This window comes from Callorhinus ursinus, unplaced genomic scaffold (assembly GCF_003265705.2).
Source record: "Callorhinus ursinus isolate GAN/ISIS: 27379988/994484 unplaced genomic scaffold, GSC_fseal_2.0 scaffold38, whole genome shotgun sequence".
Taxonomy (NCBI): Eukaryota; Metazoa; Chordata; class Mammalia; order Carnivora; family Otariidae; genus Callorhinus; species Callorhinus ursinus.
Window position 1 is genome coordinate 14,687,947 of NW_027397100.1, and position 13,587 is coordinate 14,701,533.

A 13,587-nucleotide genomic window follows, 5' to 3' on the forward strand; every position below is an offset into this window, starting at 1 on the left:
AGCTTACCTGTGCCGTATATCATGACCTGATCACGTGAGTAAATGCCATCACGTCCACAGTCCAGGGCATTCTGCTGGACCGAGACACCTGCAGGGGCTGGGGAGGAGAGCTGGAAATCTTGGGGGACATCTTGGAATTCTGCCGACCACAGTGGGGGGTTCGAAGAACAAGGAATCAGTGTGGTGGGAGAAGAGTGAGCAAGGAGGTGAGGGGTAGGACAGAGCAGAGTATCTTAGGTGGAGAGACACATACACACCGTGTGACCCGATGGGAAACTGAGGTCCAGAAAGTGACCTTGTGCATTTTGGCTCCTGACTGAGGGGAGGGTCATGCCAATTCCCCTTGGACTCACTCTAACTGAAGAGCAACCTCAGTGTAGAACCCAATACATGACTTAAGTCAAAGGAATGAGTACCTACGGGTCGCCCTTGGGGAACCGGTGGGCTGCTGGGTGTTGGGTGATGAATGGATCTACTCCACGCATTTGGCCCAACAGGAACAATGCAAGAAGCCACAGGCTCTTCAAGCGTCCATGGAAAAGTCTGAAACTGAAAAAAGCTGGCTGGAAAAATTTCTTAAAAAGAAAAAAAAAACTTCACTAAGTTGACAGCAATCCTGTTTAATGGTCTGGGAGTAGCATTATGTCGCCTGATGATCAGCAACTAATTCAACTCTCATCATAGTTACATATGTGTTGTATTTCCCGTGACTGCTTCTTGTTTCCATTTTTTACTCTATTTATCTTCCGTAGGATCACGTGCAACGCACAAAATAAAAATGTACAAAAGGGGATGCAGTGAAGCCTCTCCCCATCCCTGACCCCAGCCACCCCTTCTCCTCCCCCAAGGCCAAGTTCCTGTTCTCAGAAGCATTTTATGCACATACAAGTGATCAAGCGCAGACACACCTTACTTCCCCCTTTTCACAACTGCAGCTGCTCCGCATGCTTTTCTCCCCTTGGCCACCTATCTTGGATGCTTCCGATTGGCTCGTATGGAGCTGCCCGTTCTTTGTACTGCAGTAGAGGAGTCTGTTATTTGGATGACTGTCACCTTGCCACCTCTTTTCCTAACACCCTGAGCGCTCTTGGCCTCTCCCTGGTCCCCAGGACAGTCACTACAGCTCTAGCTCATCCCACTGCTTCCACTCAGATGGTGAGCATGGGATCTGCCTTGTCCAGTGACTGGCCAACAGGGCTGGGTCACACCACCCAGCGGTGTGGAAGAGTTAAAGCCCCAGCCCTAGGGCAAGCATTGTCCAATGTCGTCCACAGAAAGTCAGAAGACAGGGTGGAAGGAAGAAGAATTTATCAGGCGCCTGAGGACAGGGGGCTGAGGGAAGGGCTCAGTCCTGCCAGTTTGAGCCTTGTTGCCCACACCCCCTGTGCACACATACAAGTTTCTCTAGAACGTCACCAGGAATGGGATTACTGAGCTGTAGAGTAAGCGCAAAATAATGCCAAGTTGTTCTTCAAAGTGGTTGTACAAATTGACCCCCTGTCACCAGTGCCAAAGAATCCTTGTTCCGCATAAGTGATCAAATTTGGATTTGTCCTGCTTTGTAAGTTTTGCCAATCTAGTGGACACAAAACAAACTCTTAGTTTGGATTTCGCTGGTTACTAAGACGTTGAACATCTTTGTGTATGTTCGTTGGCTGTTCGTGTTTTCTATTCTTTATGTCTGTTCAAATTTTTAGCCCATTTTTCTTTTTGATTGTCTCTGTCTTACTGATTTGTAGGAGTTCTTTGTATATTTTGGATACTAATCTTTGTCAGTCAGACTGTTACAAACTTTTCCCAGCTTGTGGCTTATCGTTTCACTTTTTTATTGTGAATTTTGAACAGAGTATTAATTCTAATGCAGATGAATGTATTAATATTTGCCTTTATGGTTTGGACTTTTTGTTTCTTGTTTAAGAAATCCTCTCCAGCCCAAATCCATCCCAATCTTTCTACAATGCATATGTATATATATTTAAAAAGGAACATATTGTACATCCTATTTTGCTGTTACTTTTCTACTTAATAATCTAGCATGAACATTTTTACAGCATCGTCGGTAAATGGTTGCGTAGTTTCCCATCACGTGGACAATCCTATCTTTTTCTGAATCCCCTATTGAGGAACATTCACTTTGTTCGCAACTTTTCGTTCTTATCAGCAATGCTGCCAAGAACATCCTGCAGCTGTTGTGGTCCACATTCGTGATGATTTCTTTTAGATAAAGTCCTAGGACAGAAACTGCCCATCCAGTGAAAGGATATATTTTACCAAATTTGCCAGAGGTCTCACTTTTGATTCCTTTCCCGAAAACAGTATGCCACTGTGTTAAACTGCCCATCCCAAGAATCGGCGACGTAGGTGGATGGATGGCACTGGGTAGGGGGTCCTGGAGACTGCATTTTGAGCAGGAGTAGTTAGTGGGCATGTTGATTGCAATGGCATGCTTGTAGATGGTCACCCTGGCAATACAGACTTTACTCACTCCCTTCCTTCCCACACCTCCACAGGTAAGACACCCTTATTAGCTGGTGTTGAGAGAAAAGAGCCAAGAAATGCCCCCGTGAGGCCAGCGTGGGTGATGATTCTCTGCTAATTAATTGTATTTGGAAGGGTGTAAGTTGCTGCCTCAAGGAGACCGTTGTGTGTGGAGGGCTGGAAATGCTGTCTTCTACAGCTCCTGACACCTGGGCTGGGCAGGTAAGGTTCTCAGGAAACGTTTGTCCAGTGAACAAAGGAATAATAATAAAAGAAAAGTTCCCCGGAGAACCCTCATCTTGTGAACTTGAAAACTTTAGATCAGGACTCGCATCTTGCTGGGGGTATCAGACTTTACTACTTAAGCATTTATTTTTATTTTAATCTTTAAAATAAAATTAAAGATTATTTATTTATTTATTTGGCAGAGAGAGACACAGTGAGAGAGGGAACACAAGCAGGGGGAGTGGGAGAAGGAAGAGCAGGCTTCCCGCGGAGCAGGGAGCCCGATGCGGGGCTCGATCCCAGGACCCTGGGATCATGACCTGAGCTGAAGGCAGACGCTTAACGACTGAGCCACCCAGGCGCCCCTTAAGCATTTATTTTAGCGATTATCAATTATATATCCTCTTTTTATAAAAATCGATGCTAATTTTTATTAGTGGCAGCACTATATAGTTTCCCATGAGCATGAATTGGCTTTATTTTTTTTTTAAATGAGGCAATTTAAAGAAAAAAATGTTAAGAAATTGTAGGAAATACAGACAGAACGCTGGTGGGGGCTGGGAAGGTTGAAACTTTGAGAAACTCTGCCTTCATGGAAACCCCTCCTTCAAAGAAGCCTAAGACATGGGTGGATGGGGTCGGGGAGACCGGGGCCTTGCGATTCCAGGCGGAGGGTGCTGGGGGGCTCTGGAGGATTTGGCCATCACATTCAGAGGCTGGGTAATCTGGAGAGGCCCGCAGAGTTTTTCATAGTATTGAAATCATATTCAGGATTAAAAAGTGTGTTTCCCTCTTGATGTCACTAGACACTCATAGCAACTTTGTGACGTTCCTGGCAATGCAACATCACTTTACACAGGGAGACTGAGCAAGAGAAACAGCCACTTGCCTGTGGTCATGGGGTGAGTACATGGGCAAGCATGACTTGGCCCCAGGGCCGGGTTTGGGATTTGTGGGAGGCTGTGTCAGGACTTGGGAATTCTGGGACCAGGACGCCCACAGCCTTTTCATGACAACGATAACAATAGCCATTAACATTTATTGAGCACTTACTGTGTGCTGACTCTCTGCTAAGCACCCTTGGCTGTCTTGATGAACGCCTTATGCTAACCCTGTGTCAGGGGATCCGGCATGATCCCCCCAGAAAGTGTCGAGGAAGGAGTTATTGATTCACGGTGCCTGCTCTTGTAGAAACTTGAATTCTAATAAGGGAGAGGGGAGACAGTGTAACCATGGAAGGCATAAGTGAATGAGACAATTTTACAGAACGATAAAGGCCATGAAGAAAACCAATAGGCAGTATGATATGGTCTCTGGAGGTAGGGAAGGGAGACCCATATGCCCCATATGAGACCATCAGCAGCCGAGGCTTCTCTGAGGAGGTGACATTAGAGTTGGAGCCAGAATGTACTAGATTTGAACCCTGGGCCTTTTGGGAGCCCTGCTCATGAGCCCAAGCCTACCCCAACTTCTGTCTCATGTGGATCATAGAATCTTCTGCCAGAGATGCCTTGCTCCCTTGTTAAGCATTCTTGAAGTTAGTGGCTTATGGGTTGGAATGTCTGGGACCTAGGAATGGAAGGATGAGAGAATATTGGAGCCAGAAGAGGTCTTACCCAAGAGGCTGCCCTGTCCATTTCCAGGGGCTCAACCTAAGTGGATTGGTGCAACACTTGGGAGGTCTCCCTAGGTGATTCCCCAAGCCAGAGGGGAAACCAAGTCCCAAAGAGGAGATGGGTCCAGTTAAGATCTGTGGCGTGTAGTCATGCAGGCTGTGCTGGGCTCCAGGGTGCCCCGCTGGGGACTAAGAGGCTGCCAGGAACCCTGTGGAGGGGCTGTGCCTTTCACCAGGAAGAAGGGCTGCCTGTTTCTAACTCACACAAAGCAATGCTATGGGCTAGTGGTGGCCCTGAGCCCGGTGGAGGATGGTGGGAGAAATTAGCCTCCGTGTCCCTAGTGCTTTCTCCAGCCTGCTTCCTGAGAGGGCAGGAGGGTGGAACACGGTCATGATTTGAGGACGGCGGTGGTCCTCCTTGATTGCAGCAAGGTGTTGTGTGTGTGTGTGTGTCGGGGGGGGCTTTGCATGCTCATCACAGGCCTTATGGGGCAGCAGAGGGGAAGGGCTGGGGCTCCCTGGGGTGTTTGTGGAGCCGACAGGCTGCGGAGTGGGCAGGGTAGGGGGCGGGGGTGGCCCAGAAGGGCCTTATCTCCTCTGGGCCAGTGTCAGCTCCTGTTCCCAGCCTGCAGCCCCGCTGGAGCTGCCAGCCTGAGACTGGGGACTGCAGTGAATTTGCATTTATATTGGAGACTTCTGTTTCCAGGGCCTGGAGGGAGGTGGGTGGCCACCCTGGTCAGCTGAGCGAGATGCAAGAGGGGAGGGGCCTACAGCCCTGTCCTGCCACGGGCACGGGAAGTGGCCGGTGGGTTGGGCCTGCCTGGCCGAGGAACAGTGGCACAGAAGGTTCTCTGGGCACAAGGCCGGCCCTGACAGCCTGCCGGTCCACCCTCCTAGCCGCTTGCCAACATCAGCTGGGAGTTGGCTCTGCCCCACGGGCCTGGGAGAAAGGTCAGAGGCCCATGCCAGCAAGGGACCAGGCAGGGCGGAAGCACTCCTGTGACCCAGGGCGAGTGGGGGGCGTCCGTCTTACCCTCTTCTCAACCCATGAGGCTGCTTCAGCCAAGAAAACCAGGGCTCGGAGGGGCTTGCAGTTAGTCCGAGGTGAACGGGCTTGTAATCCAGTGCCCCCGGAAGCCCCATCCTGGTAATACTCAGGACACTCAGATGCTCTGGGAGGCAACCCCCCTGACTTTGGGGCCGGGAGGAGTTGACATCCCTCATCTGATTTTGGGAGAGACAAAGGAGGTCATCCCAGACCCCTGGCACTGTTGGGACTGGTTTTGTGATGGCTTAGGAGTCATGTTTCATCTTATGGTGAAGTCCATGGTCACGACTAGGTCGAGCCCAGATTTCCCCTGCCTTTGGGGGAGCTTCTCCCTGGGAGTTCTCATAATGGGGAAGGAATGGAGGCAAGGAGAGAAGGAAGGAAAAAGGAAAGAGGGAAGAAGGGAGAGAAATATGAAAGAAAGGAATGGCAGAAGCGATAGAAGGAAAGAAGGAAAAAATGGGAGTGGGGGGTGGATGGAACTAAGGAGAGAAGGGAGGGGTCAGGAGTCGTCAAGATGAGAAGAGAAGTCAAGGCCAGAGGGTGCCAGGGAGAGCCGTCTGGAGCCCCTGCAGGTGTGCTGGTTGCCATTACAGACCCGTCACTGTTGGGAGTCCCCTCTGTGACCTCTCCTGGCTGTAGCATTGAGTGGTGTTCCTCTCCCCGCCCTCCTGCTCTTCCCCTGCAGCTGAGGCCTCCTGACCTCCAGTAGCCGCCTGAGCTCTGCTCCAGGTGGGGGGCCAGTGACGGCCTGGTGGGGGCTCCAGGGAGCAGAGCTCAGGGCCCCGTGGGGTCCTGGGGCTCAGCTCCAGTGACTGGGGCTTTATCTCTATCCCTTTGTGCTTTGCTGCCTCTGGAGGGGGTCTCTGCCTTGCTCCTTGGGTTCTCTTCACTCCCTCCCTCTTCCATCCATCCAGACGGAGGTCTTGGCCCCATTCCCCCAGCCTGCGACTGTGGGCTTACAGCTGACAAACCTCCTGGTCCTGGCTCTCTGTCCAGCAGTACAGGCCCTCCCTGTCTGTCACCAAACAGTCAGGACGGCCTGTTCCACCTGGCAGCCTGGCTATTGCCCAGCTTCGTCTCAGGAAGGGAGGACCAGCTCTGACAACATGCTGCCTGAGTTCAAATCCTGCCGGTGCCTCTTCCTAGCTGTGTGGCCTTGGGCAGGACCCTTTGCCTCTCTGAGCCTCTGACTCCTCATTAATAAATGGGCGTAATGATAGGACCTACCCCTTGGATTGCTTTGTGAATTACATAAGATCATGCATGGAAAGTGCTTGGCTCAGTGCCTGGCGTCCAGTAAGAACCCAAGACATGTTAGCTCTTATTATCCAAGCTCTATCTTTCCGTGCTGGTTCTGGCCTCATGGGGCTGTTAATGCCTTCTGCATTAACCCCTTTATGCCTAGTGTCAGCTGATACGACTGTTTGAACACAAAGAGCACCAGACCCTGATGTTATTTTAACATTTACTGGGTGCTTATGGTGAGCCAGGCATTGTGTCAGTTGTTTAAAATTATAGTTCCCAATTCCTTGATACTCCTCTCATCAAGAAGTAGGGTCTGTGTTCTTCCTGTGACTGTTTCCAGGAACAAAATGTGGCAGAAGTGACTTCTGTATGACTTCTGAGGACAGGTTGGAGGTGGCCATGTCCCTTCTGCTTGGGTCTCAGGGGACACTCCCTCTTGGAACCCAGCCACCACGCTGTGAGGAAGCCTGGGACCCAAGGAGAGGCCACACATAGGTGTTCTGGCCAATAGCTTCAGCTGAACTAGTCTCGATTGCCAGACATGTCAGGAAAGACATCTCTAGATGATTCTGGGAAGACACCTCTAGATGATTCTGGCCCCCAACCCTTGACTCTCTCCAGCTGAGGTCCCAGATACTGTACAACAGAAGGAAACCATCTCCACTGTGCTCTGTCTGAATTCCTGACCCCTAAGAATCTGTGAGCATGAGAACTTGACTACAACACTGTGTTTGGGGTGGTTTGTTACACAGCAGTGAATGCCTGGAACCGACACATTGACTCACTGAAGATCCACAACAATAGGAAGTCGCTGTTCTAATCATCTCCCTTTCAGAGATAAGGGAAGTAAACCCTAAAATGCTTCAGCAAGTTACCTGAAGTCACAGAACTCAGAAGAGGCAGAGCGGGGATTTGTGTTTCACTGAAGAATCAGGCCACATCCTACAAAACCCGGTGGGCCAGAGAGGTGACTGGACATCATCTTGAAGGTCCTGGGGGCCACAGGAAGGCACCAAAGCAGAATTTGTGGGATCAGGAGAGGACACTAAGAAGGTCTCTTGGGTGTCATGTGGAGGGTGGGTAACAAGGGGCTGGAGGTGGCCCATGAGGACAGACAATGCCATCCTGCCATTGTCCTCTCTGCCCTGCCCCTCGAAGCTGCAAGGATAGCAGCAAGATCCCTGGTCTCAGGCCCCCTGGGAGCTCTTCACCTGTCAGAGCCGAGTCTACCCGGGGATGCCAGCCAGTGGGGCTGAGCTGGGCTGTGCCCTCAGTTGGGCTGAGCTAGGTAGCCTGGGCCAGGAGCTTCAGGGCTAGTGTGGGCAGGAAGCAGAAGGCCAGCAGAGTCCTCTGCCCCATACACCTCAAGGTAGGCCACAGAGCTCCAAGATCATCTGTGCTAACTGGATCTGTTTGTTTTGGAGTTGGCCGTGCGTGGCAGAGAGCCCAAAAGAAGAGTGACTTAAAGGAGACAAACAGTGGTTTCTCTTTCTTATGAACAGCCTGGAGGTAGGCAGCCCTAGGCTGACAAGATGGCTCCTCAATGCCCAGGGACCCAAGCTGCTTCTATCTTGTGTTCCACCATTTTCAACACCTTGGTCCAAAATGGCTGCTCATTCTCCAGCTATCATGTCCACATTCTAGCCAAAGGGAAGGAGGAAGAGGCAAAGAATGTTCCCCCTCTCCACAAAGACCTCTCCCAGAAATTGCATATGGTGGTCTTCTTACCTCCTCTTGGCTGGAATGGAGACCCATGGCCACACCTAATGGCGAGAGGCTAGGAACTGTGGTCTCTAGTCTGGGGGTCCATGTGCCCAGCTATATCTAGGGGTTCTAATAACTGAGGGAAAGGGAGGTAGCGAGCATGGGAAACTACCAGCCATAGTGGCAGCCTGGCAGCCAGAGGGATTGTTTTGAAACTCAGATCAGATCATTTTACTTTGCTGTGTAAAATCATTCTATAGCTCCCCCTGCTTCCATGACAAAGTTTACATCTCCATTAAGCTCCCGGGGCTGGCCCCCTGATCTCACCCTGGCCCACCTCTCCAGCCTCATCCTCCCGGATCCGCCCCCGACACTGAACTCAAACCATGCCCACCCCCACCCTCACCCTGGGTCTCCCTTGTGCCCCGATTATTTGGGAAATCCAAATAACGGACAGGATTAGCTACAGAGGCAGTTAGTAGGGTTGTGGTTCTAAAACCCCTACTATGTGCCAGGTCCACACATATATTTTCTCATTTTAATCCTCACCACAGCCCTGGAGGAGGCCAGCACTATTGGGGGCCCCGTTTATAGATAAGGAAGCAGAGCACGTGCTGGGCGGAGCCACATAGCGACCACTCTGCCGCGAGGCCTGGCTGATGAGAAGTGACTTGCTCGGGCATATGGCACTTTACAGTTGGCACAACGCTTTTTCCTTCCACTGTCCCATGTCGTCCTCACAGCTACTGTGCCCCTTTTGCCAATGAGGAAATGGAGGCTCAGAGAAGGACGGTGACTTCCCCAAGGTCACAAAGCCACCTGGTAGCCATGTCTCGATCAATATCCGGGTTTGCCTGTCCCTTGACTCCTGGTATCTGCCCCATCTGCCTCCCCTGGGGAGTGAGGGAGGTGGGCCGCACCTAACCTTCCCTAGTCCTGGTGATGGCGGCAGGGATTCCAGAGTCCAGTTTTCAGATGGGGCAATCGAAGTCCCTGGAGGGAAGGGACTTGCCCAGAGTCCTACACCCCATCAGTGGCTTGCTGCGAAGGGACCGAGGTCTCTTGCCTCCCAGTGCAGAGACCTTGCACACTTGGCTCATTCATGCAACAGATATTATTGAACACCTACTGTGTACCAGGTACTGTGCTAGCTCCTGGGATCACAGCCACAGAGAAAACAGACCTAGATCCCTGTCTCCCCTGGAGCTGACATTCCGGGGCGGGGTGGGGGAGGGGGAGACCGACACTCACCAAATAAATCAGCGGCAGCTACTGTTTTCCCTCTTTTTTCATTCCTTCCACAAATATTTATTGAGAACTATATTTCTGGAAGACAGACACCGTCCTGACTTTCCTGCAGTGAGTCTAGCGGTGGAGACAGGCACTACACGAGGAGGCACATAAATAAACAAGATAAATTCAGATTGTAATAACGGCCGAGAAGAAAACAAGGTTAAGTGCCAGGGAGGGAGGGGGCAGGGAAAGTAGTGGTAGTTGACTTTAGATGGGGCAATCCGGTGAGGGCCTTTCTGAGGAAGTGGCTCTGGAGCTGAGACCTGAAGGGTGTGAAGGGGCCAAGCAGGGTGTTCCAGGGAGAGGGAACAACACACACAAAGGTGCAGAGGCAGGGCAGAACTTGGGGTGAGGGAGGAGCTGAGAGAAGGCCAGGGTGGTTGGAGCAGGGTGGGAGGGGGCAGATCAGAGGGAGAGGTTGGTGGGAGGGAAGGGGCTTGAGAAAGGCCAGGGTGCCATCGAGGGGCACTCAATGGAGAAAGGGAAGACTGGCCCCCTGTGGGGCACCGCTCAGGGAGGCCAGTCATCTCTGCATCTGGGGGTTTCCCAACCGGACCCCCAAGGGGTGGGGGCTGAGCACCTGCTGGCCTGGCACGGCTGCCCCTGCAGAGATACAGCCCCCCCAGCCCCCTGCCGTGGAGTCCCCCTCGGCAGGGTGTCCACCTGCACAGCCCGGCAGGGCATTGTGTGCTGGCTCTGACGGGCACACCTGGTGCTCTCACTAGCCTGCTGGCTGCCTTGATTTAGGGCCTTGTCCTGGTTGGTTCTGGAGCCTATTCCCTGAAGTCTACCAGCTGGTACTAGGCTGGCTGAGGAGGAGGAAGCAGGCTTTGGGGGTGGCCAGGGAAGAAACCACCCCTCATCCTGGCAAGTCCATTGGACCAAGAGAGAAGTGTCCTGAGCATCTTTGAAATCCTGGACCTCTCTTCTCTGGCCATCCTTCCCCTGGCAAAGAACCTGGGGCTCAGGCAGGAAGCAAGGTTCAAGTGCCAGTTTAGTTGCTATGCTTAGAAATGCTCTCTCCCTCTCTGAGCCTCAATGTCATCTGTATAATGGAAGAATTGACCTGGCTAAACTCATCATGTAAATTCTAGAGCCAGACTGTCTGACTCTTTGAACTGTTTAAACTTAGCTAAGTTACTCAGCCTTTTGGTGCCTCATTTTATCCCCCTATAAAATGAGGATATAATAATAGTAGGTATTTCCAGAGTTGTGTCAAGATAGAGTTATGTGTAGCTGTTGCTTGGAACAGGGCCTGCCACATGCTAAGTGCTATATATTTTAACTCCGATTGTTACTGCTATTCAAGTCTTTAGAGAATGTTGTACTAGAAAGACTTGCTGGAGATAACTAAGTCCGTTTGTTTGTAAACTTTGGTCTTTGTTTTTAACAGAGAAGCTCTGCATTGCTGAAGAGAAATTTTACTCAGAGCCCCAGCTGTTCGGAAGTGATGGAAGGGGGGGCGCCCGCCCCACCTGCTCCCCCGTCTCTGTGTCTGCAGCCCCCAAGGGGGCTACTGGAGCATAATTTGAAAACCCTTTCTCGGTTTGTGTCCTTCAGCTCACAGTCAGGGAAACTGAGACTCAGAGAGAGGCAGGGACTAGCCCAGGCCCCACAGGGAGTGAGTCGCCCAGCCTAGCTTAGAGCCCAGATTTCCTGGTCTTCTCAATGCAAGACAAGGGGCAGGGGCTAGGAGAAAAGCGAGGACCAGAAGCTGTTTAGGGGACTGGGTGCATTGTGGCGTCAAGTCATTAGCATGCAAATGACATGCAAATCGATGCAAAACAGCATGTTTTATGCTAATTTGCAGAGTCGAGAGCTTCGACATTTTTGGTAACAGGGCAGCAGTCCTGGTCCCTGGGCATTGCCGAACACGCGTCCCTTTTTTCTTTCTTTCTTTCATTATTATGATGGGGGCCCATAAATCTTGGTTTGGTTGTAACCCTGCCTCTTCTTTCCTGTGAGCCTGGCTCCTGTCCCCCTCAAGGGCTCCCTCCCTAATCCCCTGATCCTGCCTGGGCCCAGAGTCAGGCCTGGGCAGTGGGTCAGAGAACCAGGACTCAGGAGCCACCAGTCATTGCCAGGCAGTATGGTGAACCCATCCTGGAAGTCGCTTCTTGAGGAGTCTGAAGGGCCTGGGGGCTGGGGTGGCTGCTCCTCTGTGCCACCTGGTCTGTGGACATTTGGGACACAACCTCCAGGACCCCCAAACTGTCCCTAAACCCAGGTTTGGTGCTTCCCCTGAGCTCTCACGGCCACTGTGTCTTCTGTGCCACTGTCCATTTAGGGCTGGCCTGCCTCACGGGATGAGCAGCCCAGGGCAGGCAGCTCTGTTCCTTTACTTCTCAGGATGCCCAGTACCAGGGCCACAGGTTTGGGCTGTGTTTGGAGTTTGAATACTGGATCAGTACGTGGAGATCTGGCAGTGTACCTGGTGGTAAGCGTGCAGTCTCTGAAACTCATGCAGCTTGAATGCAAATCCTGACACCACTACTTTTGGAGAAAATGGTAGTACTCGTAGCTGACATTAATTGAGCACCTACCATGTTCCAGGTGCTTTGCTTTGTGCTTGCTGTTTATGCTCTCACTGATAATAGTATCCTACGAGGTGGGATACCATCGCTTCCATTTTATGGAGTAGAGGTTAAATGCCTTGTCCAAGGTCGCATGCCCAGGGGAGTGACTTCCTCACCAGCCAGCACTCAGCAAAGCTGCTGTTACAGGGTACCAGGCCTCTACCTGTGCTATCAGCCAACCTTTTGACAATGTTAAACTTTACCCAAGCCCTGCTGTGCTCCTAGAAAACAGTGATGGTTAAGAAATCCCTCCAACCTTTTGTTTTCTGAAATCCCACTACTCTTCTGTGTCCAGAGAAATGGCTTACCACAAGCAACCACCTTCCTCATCTGACTTAGATCTAAGACTCTCGTCCATCTTTCTCATGACTCTCCTAAGACTTGGACGACTCCCTCATTTGCCTGTGACCTTTCTTCTTTTGCCTGAACCTGCTGTTAAAGCCAAAGACTCTCCTCTTCCCATTCTTTGTCTCGTGGTTGATTAGCTGAGATTAGAACTGTTTGTGCCATCTGAAAGAAGAAACAAACATTTCCTGTTCAGCTGACCAAGGAGCCTTCCCCCATTGCAAGACAATCCCAGCTCTAAATTCCCCACCTGTAACCCGTATGCTCCTCCCTGTAAGTCTAAGGCAAACGCCCCCTGCTTGGACATCTGGATCCTGGGATCTCCGGTGCCCTCCCTACTGCAATAGCTTGAGTAAAATCATCCCCCACATTGTCCGGTGTATTTTGTCTATGACGCTTTCCACAGTGACATTTCCCACTTACGGCTCCGGCCCTGTAAGTGTCCTGTGTGTGACCTTGGAGCACTTCCTTAGCATCTCTGTGCCCCGGGCCCCTCCTCTACAAAACGGGATGCTCAGCTCCCTAGCCCTACCTCCTCAGGTTGTGAAACCAAAGATCACACCAGGAAGCGCTTGGCGCGGTGCCCGGCACAGAGCGCGCGCTCCAGAAATGTCAACCATTGTGCGTGCAGGCGAGGGGACTGGACGGGGCCTGCGGGGAACACACGGCAGGCGGAAGTGGGGGGTCGAAATCACGTCTGGAGACCTCCGCTTCCCTCCCGTGCTGGGGGGGTGCCCGGTTCCCCCGTCCCCCCCTCCGATCGCAAGTGGGGCGGGGGCCACACTCCTCACTCCTCCCCTCCTCGCCGCCCGCCTTTGATTGTGGCGAGCAGCGAGTCGCGGAGCAAATTAACTTTTTGCACACTTCATTATGCGCCGCCCCGCGGCCCCAGGGGCCGCGGCCCCGCCCCCGCCCCGCGCCGACAACTTGATTGGGCAATTAATCTTCGCGCCCCCCGCCCCCCCGCGCGGCCCCGGGCCTTTGTGCGCCTGCACGGCGGCCGCGGGCGCCCGCCCGGCCGCCCGGTCTGCTCGCGCTGATAAGGCGCCCCGCGC

At 52.2% G+C, this 13,587-nt stretch overlaps 1 protein-coding gene and 1 long non-coding RNA gene across 3 annotated transcripts in view; one reads left to right on the forward strand and one right to left on the reverse strand.

Annotated features, from left to right (window-relative positions):
• FAM110A (family with sequence similarity 110 member A) overlaps positions 1-13,587 on the forward strand; it is a 118,727-nt gene that overhangs the window by 26,528 nt on the left and 78,612 nt on the right. The window contains exons 3-5 of one of the 2 annotated variants that reach the window (XR_012374737.1): positions 2,511-2,700; positions 3,510-3,605; positions 11,005-12,502. The gene's annotated coding sequence lies outside the window, so the exon portion shown is untranslated. Of the gene's footprint in view, positions 1-2,510; positions 2,701-3,509; positions 3,606-6,283; positions 6,428-11,004 lie in introns of those variants that run through there. The other variant, XR_012374738.1, reaches the window with a different exon arrangement.
• On the reverse strand, positions 953-12,617 carry LOC112827721 (uncharacterized). The gene is made up of 5 exons (XR_003209308.2): positions 12,496-12,617; positions 9,570-9,702; positions 4,167-4,272; positions 3,757-3,905; positions 953-1,016 (listed from the first exon to the last, which is right to left on the reverse strand). It is a non-coding gene; the product is annotated as an uncharacterized lncRNA (long non-coding RNA).